Below are 19267 nucleotides of genomic sequence, written 5' to 3'. Positions count from 1 at the left end.
ATTCAGCAAAGAACGAGCGATTTCAAACAGCTTTCGAGAACTCTGGAAAATCTTGAGTGTTTTTTTTTAAGCGACTACGCCAAAATATAACTGCATGAATGTGCATTTCTAACAAATGAACTGTTGGCTTTTTAGAGCCCATCGTTATTAGTAATGAAAGCCAAACATCAAGTTTCCCTGCAAGATTTTCCAAATATGTGTTATTGATGTGCTTTTATTCATAATGGAACAGATCCTCCCTCAGGGCAAGGGCCAACTTACTTCTCTAGTTGTCACATTGATTTCAGTAGGACATATGACTCAACCATGAATAAAGGTAGCAGAATCTGGTCCAGTGATTACAGAGAAGAGGATACAGAAATGACTGATGATTCAAAACAAGCAGAAGCTCTTGCCAGGTTATGGTGGGATCTCCATACAGTTGCGTATTCATATGGATAATGAAAGAATTATCTGATCAGTGTGTAACAACTAGGATTGTGAAAGTATAACCGTGTACATGGTTAACTGATAGTCCTGGGTTCATTGGTTAATGTTCATGGTTACACACAGGTTCCTGTCACGTGTGGGGAGCTAGCTTAAAAGCTGGCTCCCTGTGTACTGGCTTCCAGAGAACTGACTGCTGCCCTGCGCTTGCTGCCTCTGTATCAGAGGCAGCAGCACAGGGAGTAAGGGGGCAGATGGGAGCTGATACACGTGGGGAACCTGCGCACCAACTCCAGGATGGTGACTGCTGCCCCATGTGTAATGATTACTTAATTAAAAGCATTTTAACATCCCTAATAGCAATCCTTTCTTTGGGGAGAATTGTTTATAGTGATGTACATTCTTTACAGAGGAGGTGGGGGTGGAGAACACTGAAAAGAATTAGAGCAACTTCTGTGCTCATCCTGGTTTAGAATTGAATGTATTTTTAACTTGCCTATGACACTTAAATCTGTTTCTCTTACATTGGCAGTGACATGCCAGAAACCAGCTGGCTTGGCCCAGCTGTGAACCCACCTGTTGCGGAGGAGCCCACAGCTGGCATGCCCCATTCCTGTGCCACACTCTCAGCCGAGCCTAGTGTAGGAGGTTAGTAGGGAGTGTGGCTGGCAGTGTTCGGAGTCTCTTGGGGACCCTTGCCAGCTGCAGTCAGGGCTTGCGGAGATCCATCCTGAGTATCATGGGGTCTTGAAAAAGCTGTATGATGTGCCTCCTTCTTCTGGGCTGAGAATCTGGGTCGTTAGTTTTTAAACATTTAGCTGGTCCCTGAGGCTCGCCTTTGCCCTGGGTTGTTGGTAGATTTGTTTCCCACCCAAACTCTGTGAGTAGTTTCCTGTGCAAGCCGGCTTTGGCTTTGTGTCAGGAACAAGAAACATTTCACCCTTTCAGTGGAAATTGCTGACTGACTCACAAAGCATACCTGCGTGTGTGGTGCTTCAGCGGTCAGCAAGACATGCCCCACACAACGGATAGCAATGCATGAATTTCTTTCCAAAACTGCATAGACCACTAATCTCTGAGGGTATGTCTACACTACCCCGCTAGTTCGAACTAGCGGGGTAATGTAGGCATACCGCACTTGCAAATGAAGCCCGGGATTTGAATTTCCCAGGCTTCATTTGCATAAGCCGGGCGCCGCCATTTTTAAATCCCGGCTAGTTCGAACCCCGTGCCGCGCGGCTACACGAGGAGTACATTCCACGAGGAGTACAGCTAGTTCGGATTAGGAAGCCTAATCCGAATTAGCTACTCTGTGCTGCGTGTAGCCACGCGGCACGGGGTTCGAACTAGCCGGGATTTAAAAATGGCGGCACCCAGTTTATGCAAATGAAGCCTGGGAAATTCAAATCCCGGGCTTCATTTGCAAGTGCGGTATGCCTACATTACCCTCCTAGTTCGAATTAGGAGGGTAGTGTAGACATACCCTCAGTGTTCTTCAAAAACAAGGAGTCTTGTGGGTAAAAGCCACTTCTTCAGATGCATTAAGTGGAAATCACAGAGGCCGGGGTGTGCGTGCGTGCATGCGTATGTATGTACGCATGCATGCACACACCCCTGCCTCTGTGGGGACCCTTGCATACTAGAGTTACTAGAGTTACTTATCAACTGTAGGACCAGTGTAAAAGAGGCCATTTCAGTCAGGGTGGATGTGGCTCACTCCCAGGAACTGATGGGAAGACAGAGAGGAGAAATTTGCCTTTGCGGTGAGTGAACTAAGTCCTTCTTCCATCCTAATTTGATTGTGTTTACATTTGCAAATGAATTGTAGCTCTGTTGTTCTTCCACTGTCTCCATGATATTGAAAACACCTTTGCCAAAGTGTTGTCACTGCAGGCTTCATTGAACAGCACTCAGAGGTCATATTATTTTCAAAGAGTTGGATTATGAAGTAGCATATAAACTCCCGATAGGGAGTAGGGATGTAAAATCCTGGTTAATCAATTAACCGGTTGGATGTTAGGTTGACCTAGCATTTAACCTGTTAACTGACTAAAGCAGGATCCAGGCTGGGGACCACTCCAGCCCAGCTGGAGCAGCCCCCAGCCTGCAGAGCTCCACCCGCAACCCCATGTAGGGGCTGGCTGCTGGCTTCCAGCCCCTGCACCTCTCCAGTTCCCCACCAATTCCTGGCTCTCAGCCCCCACCAGAGAAGGCATGTCTGTGGCAGGCTAGGCTTGGCTCCTCACAGACAGAGGCTGCTCCTGATGCCAGAGCAGCCCTTGCTCGTAGGGTGCCCAGGCCCACCATGAAGAGGGGTTGCTCCAAACGAGAGCAGCACGCTGCCCCAACAGGTCCCCTGCAGGACTGGAGCAGCTTCCTGCTGCAGCCCCTGCTTGTTACTGGTTACCTGGAACTGGTAAGCATCACCTATTTAGGGTGGTGCTTACTTGTTAACAGCTTAACTTTTTACATTCCTATTAGGAAGTTTACATTATATCAACCTGTATGGGTTCTGACCGATTGAAAAGTCTAACGGTGTCTCCTTTTTGCCTGTCATCCTATATCGAGCCCATGTTGCAGCATCACTGTCAGTTGTAATGATGCCCAGTAGTTGTTGCTGGGAAATGTTTAGCTTTCAGGTTAATAACTCCACTCCGTTGAAAAATTTGTAAAGTCTGCAATTCCCTGAAACCTGACGCCAAGCTAAACAATGGCTGTTCTTAATTATCCAAGGAAGATTTAGACCAGGTCTACACAAGACCCGGCAGTGCTGATCTTCCACAGAGTGAAAACGTGGTTTTAGTCTCTTCTTAAAGTAAATTACTACAAACATGCTTTATTAGACTATATAGTGTTCCATGTAGATCAGAAAAGGTTAGGATGTTCAGGTAGGGATGACCAATGTTCTTTTTCATGTATCAGCGTCAGTTTTAAATGTCCTAGCTCAGTTTATGTTAATATTGTAGCAAGATTTACTATATATCTTTGAATTTATAATGTGAAGTTTTCCCTCTGCAGTGCCACTGGATTTGTGTAAAGCTGTTGACATCAGCTGGATCTTTTCCCAGTCCTTCTTTTGAAAGCCATGGATCAACCTGCCAATTATTTGTCTGAAAGTGCCCCCTTCTCTGTGTTTTGGCTCTCACTCACTGAGAAAATAATATCAGAGCAAATCTGCCTGCTTGAGGAATTATATTCATATCAAAATAATTTCCTCAGTGGATTAGAGAATTTTAAATGCAAATTGAAGATAACTATTGTTCCGGGTAGAATGATACATTATACTGTTTGGCACAGCAGCACTGCAGTTGAAATTTCACGGGAAAGAAATTTTAAAATGTGTTTTGGTTGTGACAGACTGCTATGGCATAAACAAACCATTTGAATTCCTGTCTTGTGATTTCCAGTGTCTCCAGCATTTCTGTACAGAAAATACCTTTGTGCACATTGTTCCTAGTTTCAATTAGATGTTCTTCAGTTTCATTTGATACCATATTTGCACTAGTGTTTTCGAGGTTGCTGTTGAATTTGTGCAACAGTATATACGTGTCAGTGGATTTTCTTTTTTGGCATAAGACCAGCTTCATTATAGACCATCTTTCCTGAAGACTTTTTATATTTTTCCTATCCAAGCATCACACCTTCTCTACTCAGCTCACATTCATTCTGCTTGGAGTCTAGTATGCTTCCCCTTTCCCCCAGTCATAAGTTGACTTGTTTTCCAAGGAACCACATTGCTGTTGTGCAGCAGTTATTTATTAGAGGTGTTGTGCACCATTGTGAAGCTGTACATATGTACAGAGACCCATCAAATACAGGTTGAACCTCTCTTGTCTGGCACACTTGGACCTTACCAGTGCCGAACCAGAAAATTTGCTGGACTACAGGAGGTCAATATTATCTAGCAGCATTACCAACACTTCCACTGCTTACTGGGCTCTTAGAAGACATTTAGGGGTAAGTTAGAGCTAAATGACAGCACAGAACACTGAGCGCCAGGACTGGTGCCTGTAAACAAACTTTATGGGACAAAGGGAAACTTGGCCACGCCCATGTTAAATGTAAATCCGGCTAACTAAAATCATGCCGGACCCCAGAGGTTGCTGGACCAGAGAGGTTCCACCTGTAGCTGAAAGAGCAACCTTAAAAAAAAAGAAAAGAAAAAAGAAACCTTACATTGCAACATATATTAAAGAGAATGGTCACTACAGCCTTCTCCTTCAATTAGGCTCCCATCTTTGCATAGAAGACTTGTTCTTGTGCAACACCAACAGGCAGAATTGAACCTGGGACCTCTGGAGCTTAGTGTATGAGCCTCTACCACATGAACTAAAAGCCAGCTGGTTCGTGGCTAAGGCTGTAGAGTAAGCTCATTAATCTCTCTGTAAGTGGTCTTGGTTCTACTAGATGGAACAGTAAACGACACCCAGTAGATGTGTGGGATTACACTTGCTTTATAGTGGTATAAGCAGGGGCGGCCTGTGATTATAGGTGGACTCGGCCGCCGCCTAGGGCGCCACTTTCAAAGGGGCGCCTGGGGCACCCGATGATGATGTCAGTCCATTGACAGCCCTGCAGGCGGGGGTGCCGATTGCGCTTTCTCTCTGTGGCGCCAGTTGCCGCAGCCCGCCTCGGGCCACTCGTGGGTATAAGATGTAAGTATGTTCTGACCTGCCCCTCATACACCAGTACTTGTTACTGCAGTGTGTAGGCACTGGGCTTGGGATGAATCACTACTGGAAAGATGAACACAACATATACTTTTAACAAAGATTCTTTCCCTCTTCCTCTCCCCCCCCCCCCCCGCATTTACTGCAGAAGCAGAAATGCGCAAGTAATAAAACATTTGCTCTTCTCTTCCATGTATCTTCACCAAAGTGCCAGTCAATGCAAATCATGGAAGCCTCATTTCTAAGTGTCCTGCCAGAAGACAGTACATTTGGAGGTATACTTGAGCACAAATACATCTTCATTTATGGGTATGGATCACTTCCTTTTGCTATAGCAGTCTTTATCCTGAAGGATCACAAAGCGTTCCACAAGTGTAAAAATCTGTAGCTCTGGAGAGACACTGCCACCTTGGCTGTGGAGAGGGCACTTGCTGCACAGCACTCCAGGAGGTGATATTTTGGTGGAGCGCAACTCTGTCTTCTTAGGAAAAATCTCCCTGGCATCTTTAATGTCCATGCAGAACAGAGACGCAATCAGTATTGCAAGGCTCACTGTGAAAGACCTTAGCGTGATGAACTGTATGGATTTCAATTTATCTGCCTTGGAAGGATGACAGGGCTAAGGGAGCCCCTGCTGGGATCTGAGCCTGTTGTTCCAGGGAGTCCAGTCTTAGACCCTAAGACAGCCCCTTCAGTTTAATCTCAGGAAGCAGTAATTACCACAGCAAGCACCGTGACCTGACCCTGCACACAAGTAGCCATAAAACTCCTTGTGCTGCTACAGTGAGGAGTCCCATGTGGAGAGAGGCCCAAATGCTCATGAGGGGCGATGATGATGGATAATTGTTGGATTTTTTCAAATGCTTTTGCATGGGGCATCCATGAGTATTTGCAGGTGCTTTAAGCCTGTCATAGGAAAGTATACAGGCACAGTCTTATTTTCAGACAGTACATTAGTCTGTGCATTTTGAGCTATGTTTGTGCATGCAGTTGCATTCACAAAGTAGGCTCTTGCACCCTCCAGTGGCTATTCAGGTATCTAGAACCGTGGTGCTGGTTGGACCCTGTGTCTCTGGGATCCTATGCTGACTTTTTTCAGGGACACTCGTTGGCTGCTCCAGACTGAAGCTTGGATTTAAAAAAAAAAAGTCTAGCCCTTATGGGTGCAAAGAAAATATTCAGAATATGAACCAAGTGCAAACCAATGTGATGGGGCCATCCCGAGTCTGTCAACAGCCTGAAACCAAAATGGCTCTTGGAAGTGTGAATTACCTCAGTGGGGCATTAACATTTGTGAGGGGTGTGCACCCCACACAGGAACTCCAGAGTTAACGTAGGTCTGAGAGGCCAGTGATGTTACCTGGCTGCGCCTGGGAAGGAATGCTATGCAGTGAAACCCAGCTGGGTGGGAGCAGGCTGGTTCATATAAAATCAGGCAGATGAGAACAGAAGGGGCTGAAGTAAAGGTGAATTGGAACCATGTGGGAGGGCTGATGAGAAAGCAATGGAAATGATTTTTAGGGCACCAATAACACCAAACATTAAGTATGGATGCTTATAGCCTTTAGTTCAGTATAAAAAATGAACCTAAGGAAGCTAGATTCAGTCTAAGCAGAGGCATTATACATTGCTTGGGGGCCTTCATCACAAAATGCAGAGAGAGCTGCTGATGAAACATCTGTGAAGACCCAGTTATTGGACTTAATCTTTTGCCCAAAAGAGTAAAGGCAACAGAGAGGATGAAACAAAAATTGCGATGAAAATTATAGAGCATCCTCTAAACAGGAATTTTAAAATCTAATTAAAAATGAACAAAGGTTATGTCTACACTACCCCCCTAGTTCGAACTAGGGGGGTAATGTATGCATACCGAACTTGCTAATGAAGCCCGGGATTTGAATTTCCCGGGCTTCATTAGCATAAAGCCGGCGCCGCCATTTTTAAAAGCCGGCTAGTGCGAACCCCGTGCCGTGCGGCTACACGCGGCATGGACTAGATAGTTCGGATTAGGCTTCTAATCCGAACTATCTGTACGCCTCGTGGTACCTCAGGGTACTCCAAGACAGGACTGCTTCGCAAGCGGGGCACCCCTGAGAACTGTCTGTCCGGGGTGGAGGTCGGGTCCCTTTAAGCACAGCCTTTGGCTAGCTTGAGGCAGCAGCTCCACGCTCTAAGTCCTCATTTGATGCCCTGCCAGCACTGCTTCCGGCCATCCTTAACCCCGGTTCAGAGTCCACTCTGTGTGGATAAGCTAGTTTGAATTAGCAAAACGCTAATTCGAACTATTTTTTTAGTGTGGATGCGTTAGTTCGAATTAGCGCTGTAGTGTAGACATACCCGAAGGGATTAACTATACCTAAGCTAGGTAGAGTTGGCTAATAGGAATGTAGATAGGAATTTTAAACTGGGACAAAGGAATCTTTGGTTTTTCCCTCTCCTTTGTCCTGGGCAGTTTCTCTCCATCTACTGAGGGAGACAGACAGAATGTGTCCCTCCAAGAAAAGACTCTTCGCTCTTCTGTAAATAGGGTGAATTTTAGATAAATCCGTTTTAGTGTGTTATGGTTTGGGAAATGGGATCTGATGTCTGTGCATTTAAAATGGGTTTTGCTCTCCTTTGTAACTAAATTCCTGGCCCATGGTGGGTTTCCCCTCCATGAGTATATTACTTTGTGACTCTACCATCTAGTCATTATGCAAGCAACAGGAATATTGTGTTGTTGATAAACATTCTTTCTCTTTTCTTTTTATTAACCTGGCATTGGTTAATTTTTGTGTCCTGGTTTGTACTTGAGGGGGGAGATTTCCCAAGTGATCTCTCCCCTGATTTTCTTATCATTACTTGGGTGGTGGCAGTGGAGTTTTTATCCCCAAAATCTAGGTTGTTAGGATTTTGGGGGGAAGTTTTTTACCAAAGCCTGGAAAGATAAGGTTTTGGGGTACTTTTGTGGGCCCCCACTTCTGCATTTATCATGCCAGAGTGGGGAAGGAGTCATGACAGGTTTAGTGGTCCCCAGCCCAAAAAAGGCTCCCCACCCCTGCCCTACAGGGAGGAAGCTAAACTCAAGAGATCTAGCAGAGCCAGTAAGTGTATTTAAGCCAAACTGAAAGACCGCCAAGCCTACAGAACTCAGCAGAGCACATACGACCATATATTGAGCATCTGCAAAAGCAGTTGTGTGTGGTGTCTCATGCAGGATCTTTGGTGACACTTGCTGGGGGGGAGGGGGATTAGCTCAGAAAGCAGCAACTCCCTTTTTGCAAAATCTTACCTGTATCTGGCTACCCATGTATCCCGCAAATCCTCTGTTTATGTTTGCAGCTTTAGTACTTGCCCACACAAATCTACTATATATTTCAGTGAGTTTGTCTGTCTGTCTGTCCCCCAGCTGGGGAACATGCACCCTTCCTCCAACTGTGCCCACTGGAGTTGAAGCAGCCATGGAGAGGCGCTTCTCACCTGAACCCAAGGTGCTATGCTGAAAGAGGGCTGGAGTAGTCCTTTCTCCCAAAGCAGCCTGCATACTAAATCCCTCATCCCCAGCCCCACCCTCCAAGCAATGATTTAAATGAAGAAAAAGAAAAATCAGTAAAGGATCCGAGCAACACTGAGTAAATCCTCTAGTGCAAGGCTAAAATGAATGCACTTTGATTTTGTGTGTGGGCTTCAGGCCTCTGTCAGAAAGCCTGGCACTAAGTCATTCCATGCTATTGAATTACACATCCCCTTTGCAAAGCATTTAGCAGATAACTGTCCTGTCTCTTCAGAGCCTGAGATTTCTCAGGGGCACATGCCAATTTTTAGAACCCGATACATCTTTTCACTGCTGAGATATAAATATTTGGGGACCATCATTTTCCATCAGCGACTTTAAGTCTTTCGTACCCCTTGTGGTCTGCGAGGGTTATGTTATACTGATGCTTTTGCGTATGGAGATGTTTATGGGGACAAGCCTAATTTGGCATGCATCTGCTAGTTGACAAAGCACTCTTGTTTACAAGTAGAGAGAAGCTATTTGGTTACACAATTTTGCAGTATTTATATATATCTACTGCAGCCTCAATCAACTGCAAGTAACACAGTTTTAAAAATTGAAAACCAGTGAACATACTGCTGCTATGGATTGCTCTGGGAAAAAGCCTTTGAATTCAGTTAGCTGGTTTTCGGTACTAAACTAAATATGTTTTCTTTTGGAATTCCGGTTACTGTACAAGAGCTCTTGTAAGAAAAAATAATGTAGATCTGCCCCCAAGGAGATCTCTGGGTTTCTGTTCCAACCCAGCTTAGGGCACAAGGTCAGTTGGGGAAGTTTTCTGTCCAAATTCTGTGGGTTATTTAAACTTAAAGTAACAACTGTGATTGTTCCTTTACAAATTAAAATGGGCGTGTCTTCCTGTTTTCTTTGCCAATGGCTCTTTAACCTCCCCAGTAACATTTCTGAGCCTGCCAAATGCAGTTTTTTTTCCATGTGGCGAGCATTCTTATGTCTCCCATTGTTCCATTACAAGACAATTGCTGGTGTCTGGTTCCATTTGAGAACAGGTGTCATGTGGTAGTGAATGAAGTGATGATTGCGTCCGAATTCACAGAACATTGGGAAGTTGGAGTTCTTAGAAGTCTGCTCGAATGACAGCCATAGAATAGTGCATCAAAGAGGTGAATGACTGTTGAAATAGGATAGATTTCCAATGCCTGTTGGGATAACAGGAAATGAGGTGGCTGACAAAGAAGCAAAAATTGCTATGGAAATAACATAGAACCTTCTAAACAGGAATTTTAAAATCTAATTAAAAATGAACGAAGAGAGGAGTGGCAGGAAGCATGGACAAAAGAAACCAGTGAGAAAAGATTTGATGACCTGTGCCCTGACATAAAAAATGTTGACATGCTGGAAGAAGCTGAGAGAAAAAGAGTGATGTAGGTTTTTAGTCAGTTTTTACTAATTTATGTGCAGTCTCTTTATCATGCCTTGTTGGCCTGCAATTCTTTGAGCTGAATATTCAGTCCAGCCAACTCTGAGGAGAGATTCACATCCTAAGGAAAACTGCAGCAAAGACCTGATTTAACTGCCAACTCAATAATGTAATGGGAACTCTATTGAGAAGGAAATATCTAAGCTGGGATACCTGTTAGGATGAGACTGAAGGAGGAGCTATTGGGTGTTGTGTGTAGGATTTTCAAAAACATCTGAGAAAACTAGGAGCATAAATTCCATAACTCCCTCAGGCCCTATTGAAAAATCCACCATTAGCAATCAGCACCAGTGCAAAGACATTCGCTATTCCTTAAATGTGTACTGTGGAGAACACAAGGGTGGGTGTGACATGATCCATGTAGTTCACATTATTGATGATAATCTAACCCAGGTTTAGAAATTATATCCCAAATGACTTCATACAATATATTAAGTAAAAGGAACAGCTCATCTTGACAGTTAAAGAACTGATCACAGAACTAAAAATTAATGGTAATTTAAGTACAAATGATCATGATCACAGTTACAAAGCTGAACACAATTCATAGCCCAATCAACTGAGAGGAAGAATCTAATTAGAAGAATTTGAATGATGATTGGGAATTTACTAGAAGTCCCAAAAGCTGCAATAGAAGAAGGCCATATTGATTAAAAATCCTGACAATTTGGCTAATATAGAAAGTGAAAGCAATTATATGTGTGTGTGTGTGTGTGTGTGTGTGTGTGTGTGTGTGTGTGTGTGAGGTGTTTTATATCAATTACTATCAGCATTCCTTTTTTCCATTTGTGTAAGCACATGCAGAACATATACAATATATACATTCTGTCTGTATGTGCTTATAAACAAATAAGAAAATTGACAGTAATAAATATAAACTAGAAGTTTTAATTGGAGTAAATTGATAAGGGAAGCAAAGAGAAATTACCAGCAAAAGTGTTGAATACATATTTCTGTTCTGTATTTGAGGAAAGACATGATGTCATTTCATATAATAACATTCTTTTCATTCCATTGGTATCACGGGAAGACGTTAAACAGTGACTATTATAGTTAGACCTACTGGTTTTTAAATTTCTAGGTATGTTTATATGCAAGTTTTTAAAAGACCTGGCTAAGTAGTTCATTAGACTGTTAATGTTGATTATCTAGAAGTCTTGGAGCACTGGGGCAGTGCTAAATCACTGAAAGAAAACCATTGTTGTGCTAATTTTTAAAAAGAGCAAACATGATGCCCTGGATAATTATAGGTTCGTGTTAGTCTGACATCCATTCTGGACAAAATAGTGATGAGGCTTATGCAGGATTTGACTAATTAAGAATTAAAGCAAGATAATGTATTGCCAGTCAACATGGGTTTATGTAAAAAGTACCTGTCTGTGTAACTTGATATCTTTTGTGACAAGATTATAAATTTGGTTAATAAAAATAATAGTATTGATGTAATATACTTACATTTGTGAGGCATTTGACTAGGATCCTCTTGACATTTTGATAAAAAAACTAGGATATAAAATTAACATGGCATACATTAAATGAATTAAAAGCTGTCTAAGTAATAAGTACTTATATTAGGAGTTCTTTTTTGAGGTGTAGAGCTAAATTTGGAGAGTAAATTTGAGTGATTCATGGTGTCAAGTGTTCTCCTAGCCAGAATACTTTACTAATGAAATGATTCTTTGTCAAGAGCTCAGCAAATGTGTTAAATAAATGGGTCAGAAACTATGGATTCCAAGTCCAGAAGGAACGATTGTGATAATCTAGTCTGATCTCCTGTATAACACAAGAAATAGACCATCCCCCTCAATAATTCTTGGTGCATACTTTTAGAAAACTATCAACCTTCATTTAAGATTTGTCAGTGATGGAGACTGTCACAATTCTTTGTCAAATAGTTCCAGTATAATTACCCTCACTGCCAAAAAAGTACTCCACATTTACACCTAAATCACAAATAATCTGGGATTAAATTATAATCAGTTTGGGGGGTAATATATCTGTAATCACGTTTTAATCACAGGATTCCAGACTGCAGATGATAGTTGTTGGGCTTAATTTAATTACAGTACCTGTTAGTAAATATAATATATCTTCTAGCTTCATTCATCTGGGAGTAACTTAATTAGGAATAAACCTAGTATCTCTGAAGCTTGTTAAACAGAAACTAACAACACATCAGGGTAATTTTCATCCAAGAGTTTTAAAACAATCTGTGGAGCTTTCTGGACTACTCATGCTGATTTCCATGAAATCTTGTAGTTCTGGGGAAGCTGCAGAAATCTGGAAAAGATTAATGTTGTGCTAATTTTTTTAAAAAAATCTTGAAAGATAAATTAAACCTGTTATTGAATTTATTTTAATTAAATAAAGTTCATTCAGGATATTTCAGGAAATAGTCAGTCTGTGATAGATTCCATCTATGTTCAAGTCAGTGGTAGGCAACCTGCGGCCCACAGACCATACACAGCCATCTGGGTAATCTGCTGTCGGACCATGAAATGTTTCGCTGACATTGACCATTGGCTGTGGTTTGCTGTTCCTAGCCAATGGGAGAAGTGGTGGGCCATAAGGATAAGCTCGCTGCCACTTCCCGCGGATCCCATTGGTGAGGAACGGCGAACTGGCTACTGGGAGCTGCCGGGGAGAGCATGGTGATGCCTGTGGACAGCCAATGTAAACAAAACATCTCACGGCCCGCCAGTGGATTACCCAAATGGGCCACATGCTGCCCATCACTGCTTTTAAATATTTAATTCACATCTAATCCAATCAGAATTGTTTTGTACATGTTGTACTATATTCTGTTCCAAAGGTACTCTGCGATTTTAACAGTAATAAATCAGAAACTAAATAATTGTCCACTAGCTTTTGATGGTGAATATATAAAAGAATATATGATCATTTACCAGCTTGCTAGTTTCTCTTCATTTCAGTTATGCAGAACAACCTCCAGGAAACATCAAATGGTTTGGTAGCACTTTATAGACTAACAAAACATAAAGTGCTACCAGATCATTTGTTGTTTTTTTTCTGTGACAGACTAACTCGGCTACCCCCTGAAGCACCAGGAAACATGAAAATCTATGAAGGAAAAAAATTAATAGAAGGAAATAAACTATCATGGAAATCGATAGAAAACTAGTGTAAGTTAACTGAACTCTGTTTTTGATCTCTGGTACTGAAAACTTTTTTCAAATGTCATGCAGTGCTGCTGATTTTAATTCATGTTTTTGACAAATAATAGCTTTTGGGTTTATGTTTCATCTGTAGGAAAGTCGAATATAGTTCATACCTCTCAGCTATATATTCCATTCTGTGTTTGGCCTGTATTTTTGCTGGCCATTACATGTCCTTTACTGAAGGTAAGGCATAAAAGTAAGATAGTAACAATTAACAAAGAAAGTAAAACTAAGGAGAAGGTAATTGGACTTTCTTTTATTAATGCTTTAAAACAAGCTAGCTATCTACCATGAACGCTGTGGTATTATTTTATCTTTTTCAATAAAGCAATAAATACAATACTTGAATTCTCAGTGTGCTCCAGAAAAACCATTTTTCCCCCACCCAAACTCTATTGTATAACATATAGAAGATTGACCTAGTCTTGCTCGGGTCCTTAACTCAATTAATTTTTGTTTTTTTGGAAAATAATGGTAGGGCTGAGGATGAGGAGTTCAGTAGGCAGGCTGCCTTGAGGAGAGAGGACGACCCCAGCCCTCTCCCACTGCAGCAGCTTGGGGCTAGGTGAGAAGCTTCATGAAAGAGGTGCATGTCCCCTGCCTGGGGCAGGTCCAGGTGTGTTTGCCCCCTGTGCTCCCCAGCCAGAGTGAGCAATGCCGTAAACTGGGCACTGTCTCCTGGCTCCCTGATGAAGGGGAACAATCAGCAACATCACCGTATGAACTGGGGAGGGGTAGCATCAGCCCCTCCACCCTCCCTAAAGGGTGCCTGGGAAGTAGGAGGCTCAGGGCTGGGGCATTGCCAGACAGGCGGCGGGGGTACACCTGCAGCCAGCCCCATTTACCTGCTTCATGATTGTCTCTTCTGTGTGGTTTTATGAGAAGCAATCCCATTCCAGGCACATTCCATTTCCTTGGCACAACCAAACCCTTACCTTGCTTTAAGTTGTAAAAGGAAGTCGTGTACCAAATTTGGTGGTCCTTGCTCTTACCATGTAGGAGTTCTTGAACAAACAGATGGACAGACAGACAAATGCTCCCAATTATATAGCAGATAGTTCACTCCTAGCTAATATTTTTGGCTACTTTAACATAATATTTAATTGCTTTGATGGAGCACATGGTTGTCTGTTCCTAATGTTAAAACTTCTTTTCAAATTTGCATTTAAATTCTGTTGACTGATGTTACCAAAGGAAAGGGTTACAGCCTTTCCCCCATTTTTCTTTACTGTTTCAGGAGGTTTTTTATTCAGAAAGCATCTGAAATGTAATCTTCTGCTTTATTTCTTTCAGTCCTTTTGTTTAGTTTTCTAAGGACAATCAATCTAAGACCAGGTCTGTACTACACCCAGAAGGTATGCAACTTCAGTGATTTAAATAATGTAGCTGGAGTTGTACTTTAAGCTGAACTTGGCACCATCTCCACAGTAGGAGGTCATTGGGAGAAACACTCCTGTCGACTTCCCTTACTCTTTGTGAGGAGTAGAAATACTGGCATTGACGAAGGCGCCCTCAGCATTTGACTTAGCGGGTTTTTACTAGACCCGCTAAATCAAACACCTAAAAATTGATTGTCGCTGTGTTGATCTTCTTCCTGCAAGTGAAGACATGGCCTTTGTTTACTTTGGGAATTAAGGGAAGTTCTTTCACAGTTACATCCCTAAAATGTTAAGTAGCTGTAGTTACAGCAGTATATACCTATCTTGTACTTACATCTATGTTGCTTTTAACTCATGTCAGTGGGACTCTGTTGGGTACTGGTCTTCTGGCCAAATGAAGGGTCTTGGGCCTTCAAGCATTCTGCGCTGAAGCCAGAGAGTTTCTAGGGGCATAGGTTGACAAGTTAGGGCCTTGAATAACAACCAGATTGTGGCATGTGGTAAATGATGGTTGAGCTGGATTTCAGTATTTGCTACTACAGGTTGAACCTGTCTAGTCTGGCACTCTCTGGTCTGGCATGATTTTAGTTAGCCAGAAGTCCACTTTATTCCTGCGGTCCCATCAAGTTTGTATAGCCAGAAGTTTGGGCTCTCAGGGTTCTGTCAGATCTTGATGGTGCCAGACTGGAGAGGTGCAACCTGTACATCAATTTAATGTCTTATTTCTCTTTCTTGAATATGCATATTTATATGCATCCAAAAAGTGCAGAGTACATGGTTCCAAACAGTGGATTTTTTAATTTTCCAAAGATTGAAATATGTTTGCTTCATAATTCATGGTAGCAAAATGACTGGACAATATTGTCTTGTGCTTGGTGTATGGACCAGGACTGAAGTTTAATGGTATCATGAGTGATCTCATAACCTGTGTTTTGCAGAAGACAGACAGTTACAACTAACTGATTATCTTAAACTGTTTATGAACCATGCATCGCTAATTGGTGGCAGTAGTGGAATCCACATGAAGTTCTGAGATCTAGCTTGACATAGTCTATGAAGGTAACAGTGAGAGTTCAAATCTCTTCCCCACATTACGGAGTGGGGGGATCTGAACCAGTGTTTTTCACAGTCCAAGTGAAATATCCCAACCACCAGCCTAAAAGTTGTAATGTGAGTCCCAGGATCCCCGCCTCAACCATTTTGTGAACCTAGCCCCTCTTTTGCTTTGATGTTAAAAATGATCAACATTTATACACAACTCAAAATATTTATTTGGTGGTTTGTCTTTTGATTAGCTGACATTTTTTCAGATTTGGTTTGGTCAAACCCAATTTCTCTCCTTTTTCTCTTTCTTTTTGACTTCTCAGTGAACTGAAAAAAAATCAGTTTTCTCAAATGCCCATATGTAGGGGACCACCCGCGTCCGCGTCCCCCAACTCCCCAAGTAACACACCCCTTTTGACGTGTCGGGTGCCTTATAGTTTATTAAATCATGAGTTTTCACAATTTCCACAATGCGCCTGGTTGCCCTCCTGCTTGCTGGGGAAGGGGGTCCGGGCCCACCCTCGCTCCGGACCCCGACCCAGGGCCCTAAGGTCAGGACCCGCGTTCCTGCCTAGCGGAGGGGGTTGAAACCCCTAAACTCCCCCGCTCTCGGGGTCCACGCCCCCGCCCTGGGCCACTTCTTCCCCAGCCATGAGCAGCCGCTAGTCTGGGGTCCCCGGGTTAAGACTCACCCAGGGTCTCCAGTAGTCGGGTCCGTAGGGTCCTGCCGGTGACGCTCCCACTCTCCGGGGATCCGTTCCCCCCTCTGGCCCGGAGTCCAATTTTAAATTCCCTGCCGGACACAGGGGAATGACGCTTCCCCCAGCGTCATCACCCGGCGGCGTCCCCGGGCGTCGCACCGGTGACGTCACGGCTGATGCCATCCCGGCCGGCCTCCCGCCCCCGCAGGTGTGCTCCCCCGCGTTACGGCCCCTCTGGAGCGTTCCTGCTCCCCGCCCGGGGCTCCGCGCGGCTTTTCGCCTCAGCGCGGTGCAGGCTCCGCTTCCTCGTCCCCACGGTGACGCGGATGTTCTAAGAAGGGGCGGGGCTACCCCGCCACATCATACTGTGGCAATATTGGTGTCTAGCTTTTATATCTTTTTAGTGCAATTTAGGAGTGTGCTCTCTCTCCCGCTCTTGTCTTGTAGCTCAGGTACTGTCTCAAGGACCTTGAAATCCAGACCTCCTTGCTCCTTTCCTTTCCTTTTTCACTGCACTCCCAAAGATGCATGTTCGTTACTCTGATACATTAGAACTGTGCCTCTACTGAGCTTTTCCTTAGGTTTTCTTTCTGATTTGTTTAAAAGTCCTGTTATCCAATCTCTGTGTTCTCGCAAGACTGCTACGAAACAGCTAGATGATGAAGTTCCACTTCTGATATTGCCCATCCTATCCAGAAAGCTTCCACTGAGGCCAGTGAGAGTTTTGTTTGAGTATTGATAGAAAAAACTGAATAAGGAACTCAGGAGTTGGTCCACAAAGATGATGATACCTACAGCATATCAACATATACATGTTCTTATTTGGTATAATGGTTTGGGGGGATTATGTCTATTGGATTACTTGTTTGTGACCAAAAGCTACTGGCCCATGGTAAGGATAGAGTGGAGATGCACTACCCTCACAGGAAACCACAGGTTTAAATCCCAGCTCTGCCACTAACTTACCATGTGGTCTTGGGCAAGTCCCTTCACTTTTCAAGGGTGGTGAAGGTTATCTCTAAATTCATAAAATGCTCATTATTATTATTAGAAAGCCTGGTAGAGTGCAGGTGTATGGGAAAGTATCATAGAATCATAGAATAATAGGACTGGAAGGGACCTCAAGAGGTCATCGAGTCCAGCCCCCCGCCCTCAAGGCAGGATCAAGCTCCGTCTACACCATCCCTGACAGATGTCTATCTAACCTGTTCTTAAATATCTCCAGAGAGGGAGATTCCACCACCTCCCTTGGCAATTTATTCCAATATTTGACCACCCTGACAGTTAGGAATTTTTTCCTAATGTCCAATCTAAACCTCCCCTGCTGCACTTTAAGCCCATTACTCCTTGTCCTGTCCTCAGAAACCAAGAGGAACAAATTTTCGCCTTCCTCCTTGTGACACCCTTTTAGATATTTGAAAACCGCTATCATGTCCCCCCTTAATCTTCTTTTTTCCAAACTAAACAAGCCCAGTTCATGAAGCCTGGCTTCATAGGTCATGTTCTCTAAACCTTTAATCATTCTTGTCGCTCTTCTCTGTACCCTTTCCAATTTCTCCACATCTTTCTTGAAATGTGGCGCCCAGAACTGGACACAGTACTCCAGCTGAGGCCTAAATAGTGCAGAGTAGAGCGGCAGAATGACTTCAAGAGTTTTGCTTACAACACACCTGTTGATACAACCTAGAATCATATTTGCTTTTTTTGCAACAGCATCACACTGTTGACTCATATTCAACTTGTGGTCCACTATGACCCCTAGATCCCTTTCCGCCATGCTCCTTCCTAGACAGTCGCTTCCCATCTTGTATGTATGGAACTGATTGTTCCTTCCTAAGTGGAGCACTTTGCATTTCTCTTTATTAAACCTCATCCTGTTTACCTCTGACCATTTCTCTAACTTTCTAAGGTCATTTTGAATTATGTCCCTATCCTCCAAAGAAGTTGCAACCCCACCCAGTTTGGTATCATCTGCAAACTTAATAAGCGTACTCTCTATCCCAATATCTACATCATTGATGAAGATATTGAACAGTACGGGTCCCAAAACAGACCCTTGAGGAACTCCACTTGCTATCCCTTTCCAGCAGGATTTAGAACCGTTAACAACAACTCTCTGACTACGGTTATCCAGCCAATTATGCACCCACCTTATCGTGGCCCTATCTAAGTTGTATTTGCCTAGTTTATCAATAAGAATATCATGCGAGACCGTATCAAATGCCTTACTAAAGTCTAGGTATATGACATCCACCGCTTCTCCCTTATCCACAAGGCTCGTTATCTTATCAAAGAAAGCTATCAGATTAGTTTGGCATGACTTGTTCTTCATAAACCCATGCTGGCTATTCCCTATCACTTTATTACCTTCCAAGTGTTTGCATATGATTTCCTTAATTACCTGCTCCATTATCTTCCCTGGGACAGACGTTAAACTGACCGGTCTGTAGTTTCCTGGGTTGTTCTTATTCCCCTTTTTATAGATGGGTACAATATTTGCCCTTTTCCAGTCTTCTGGAATCTCCCGTCTGCCATGATTTTTCAAAGATCATAGCTAAAGGCTCAGATACCTCCTCTATCAGCTCCTTGAGTATCCTGGGATGCATTTCATCAGGACCTGGTGACTTGCTGACATCTAACTTTCCTAAGTGATTTTTAACTTGTTCTTTGTGTATCCTATCTTCTAAACTTACCCTCTCTCTGCTTGTATTCACTACGTTAGGCACTCTTCCAGACTTCTCGGTGAAGACCGAAACAAAGAAGTCATTGAGCATCTCCGCCATTTCCAAGTTTCCTGTTACTGCTTCTCCCTCCTCACTAAGCAGTGGGCCTACCCTGTCCTTGGTCTTCCTCTTGCTTTTAATGTATTTATAAAAGGTCTTCTTGTTTCCCTTT

At 43.2% G+C, this 19267-nt stretch overlaps 1 protein-coding gene and 1 long non-coding RNA gene across 6 annotated transcripts in view; one reads left to right on the top strand and one right to left on the bottom strand.

The window, feature by feature from the left end:
* Window positions 1-19267, top strand: part of FGF13 (fibroblast growth factor 13) — a 408650-nt gene that overhangs the window by 54627 nt on the left and 334756 nt on the right. The window lies entirely within an intron of this gene.
* LOC142831254 (uncharacterized) lies at window positions 14704-16502 on the bottom strand. The gene is made up of 3 exons (XR_012906943.1): window positions 16364-16502; window positions 14962-15070; window positions 14704-14842 (listed from the first exon to the last, which is right to left on the bottom strand). It is a non-coding gene; the product is annotated as an uncharacterized LOC142831254 (long non-coding RNA).

This window comes from Pelodiscus sinensis, chromosome 13 (genome assembly GCF_049634645.1).
Source record: "Pelodiscus sinensis isolate JC-2024 chromosome 13, ASM4963464v1, whole genome shotgun sequence".
NCBI lineage: Eukaryota > Metazoa > Chordata > Testudines > Trionychidae > Pelodiscus > Pelodiscus sinensis.
The sequence above is the reverse complement of the archived record's forward strand: the minus strand, read 5'-3'. Positions and strand labels throughout refer to the sequence as shown.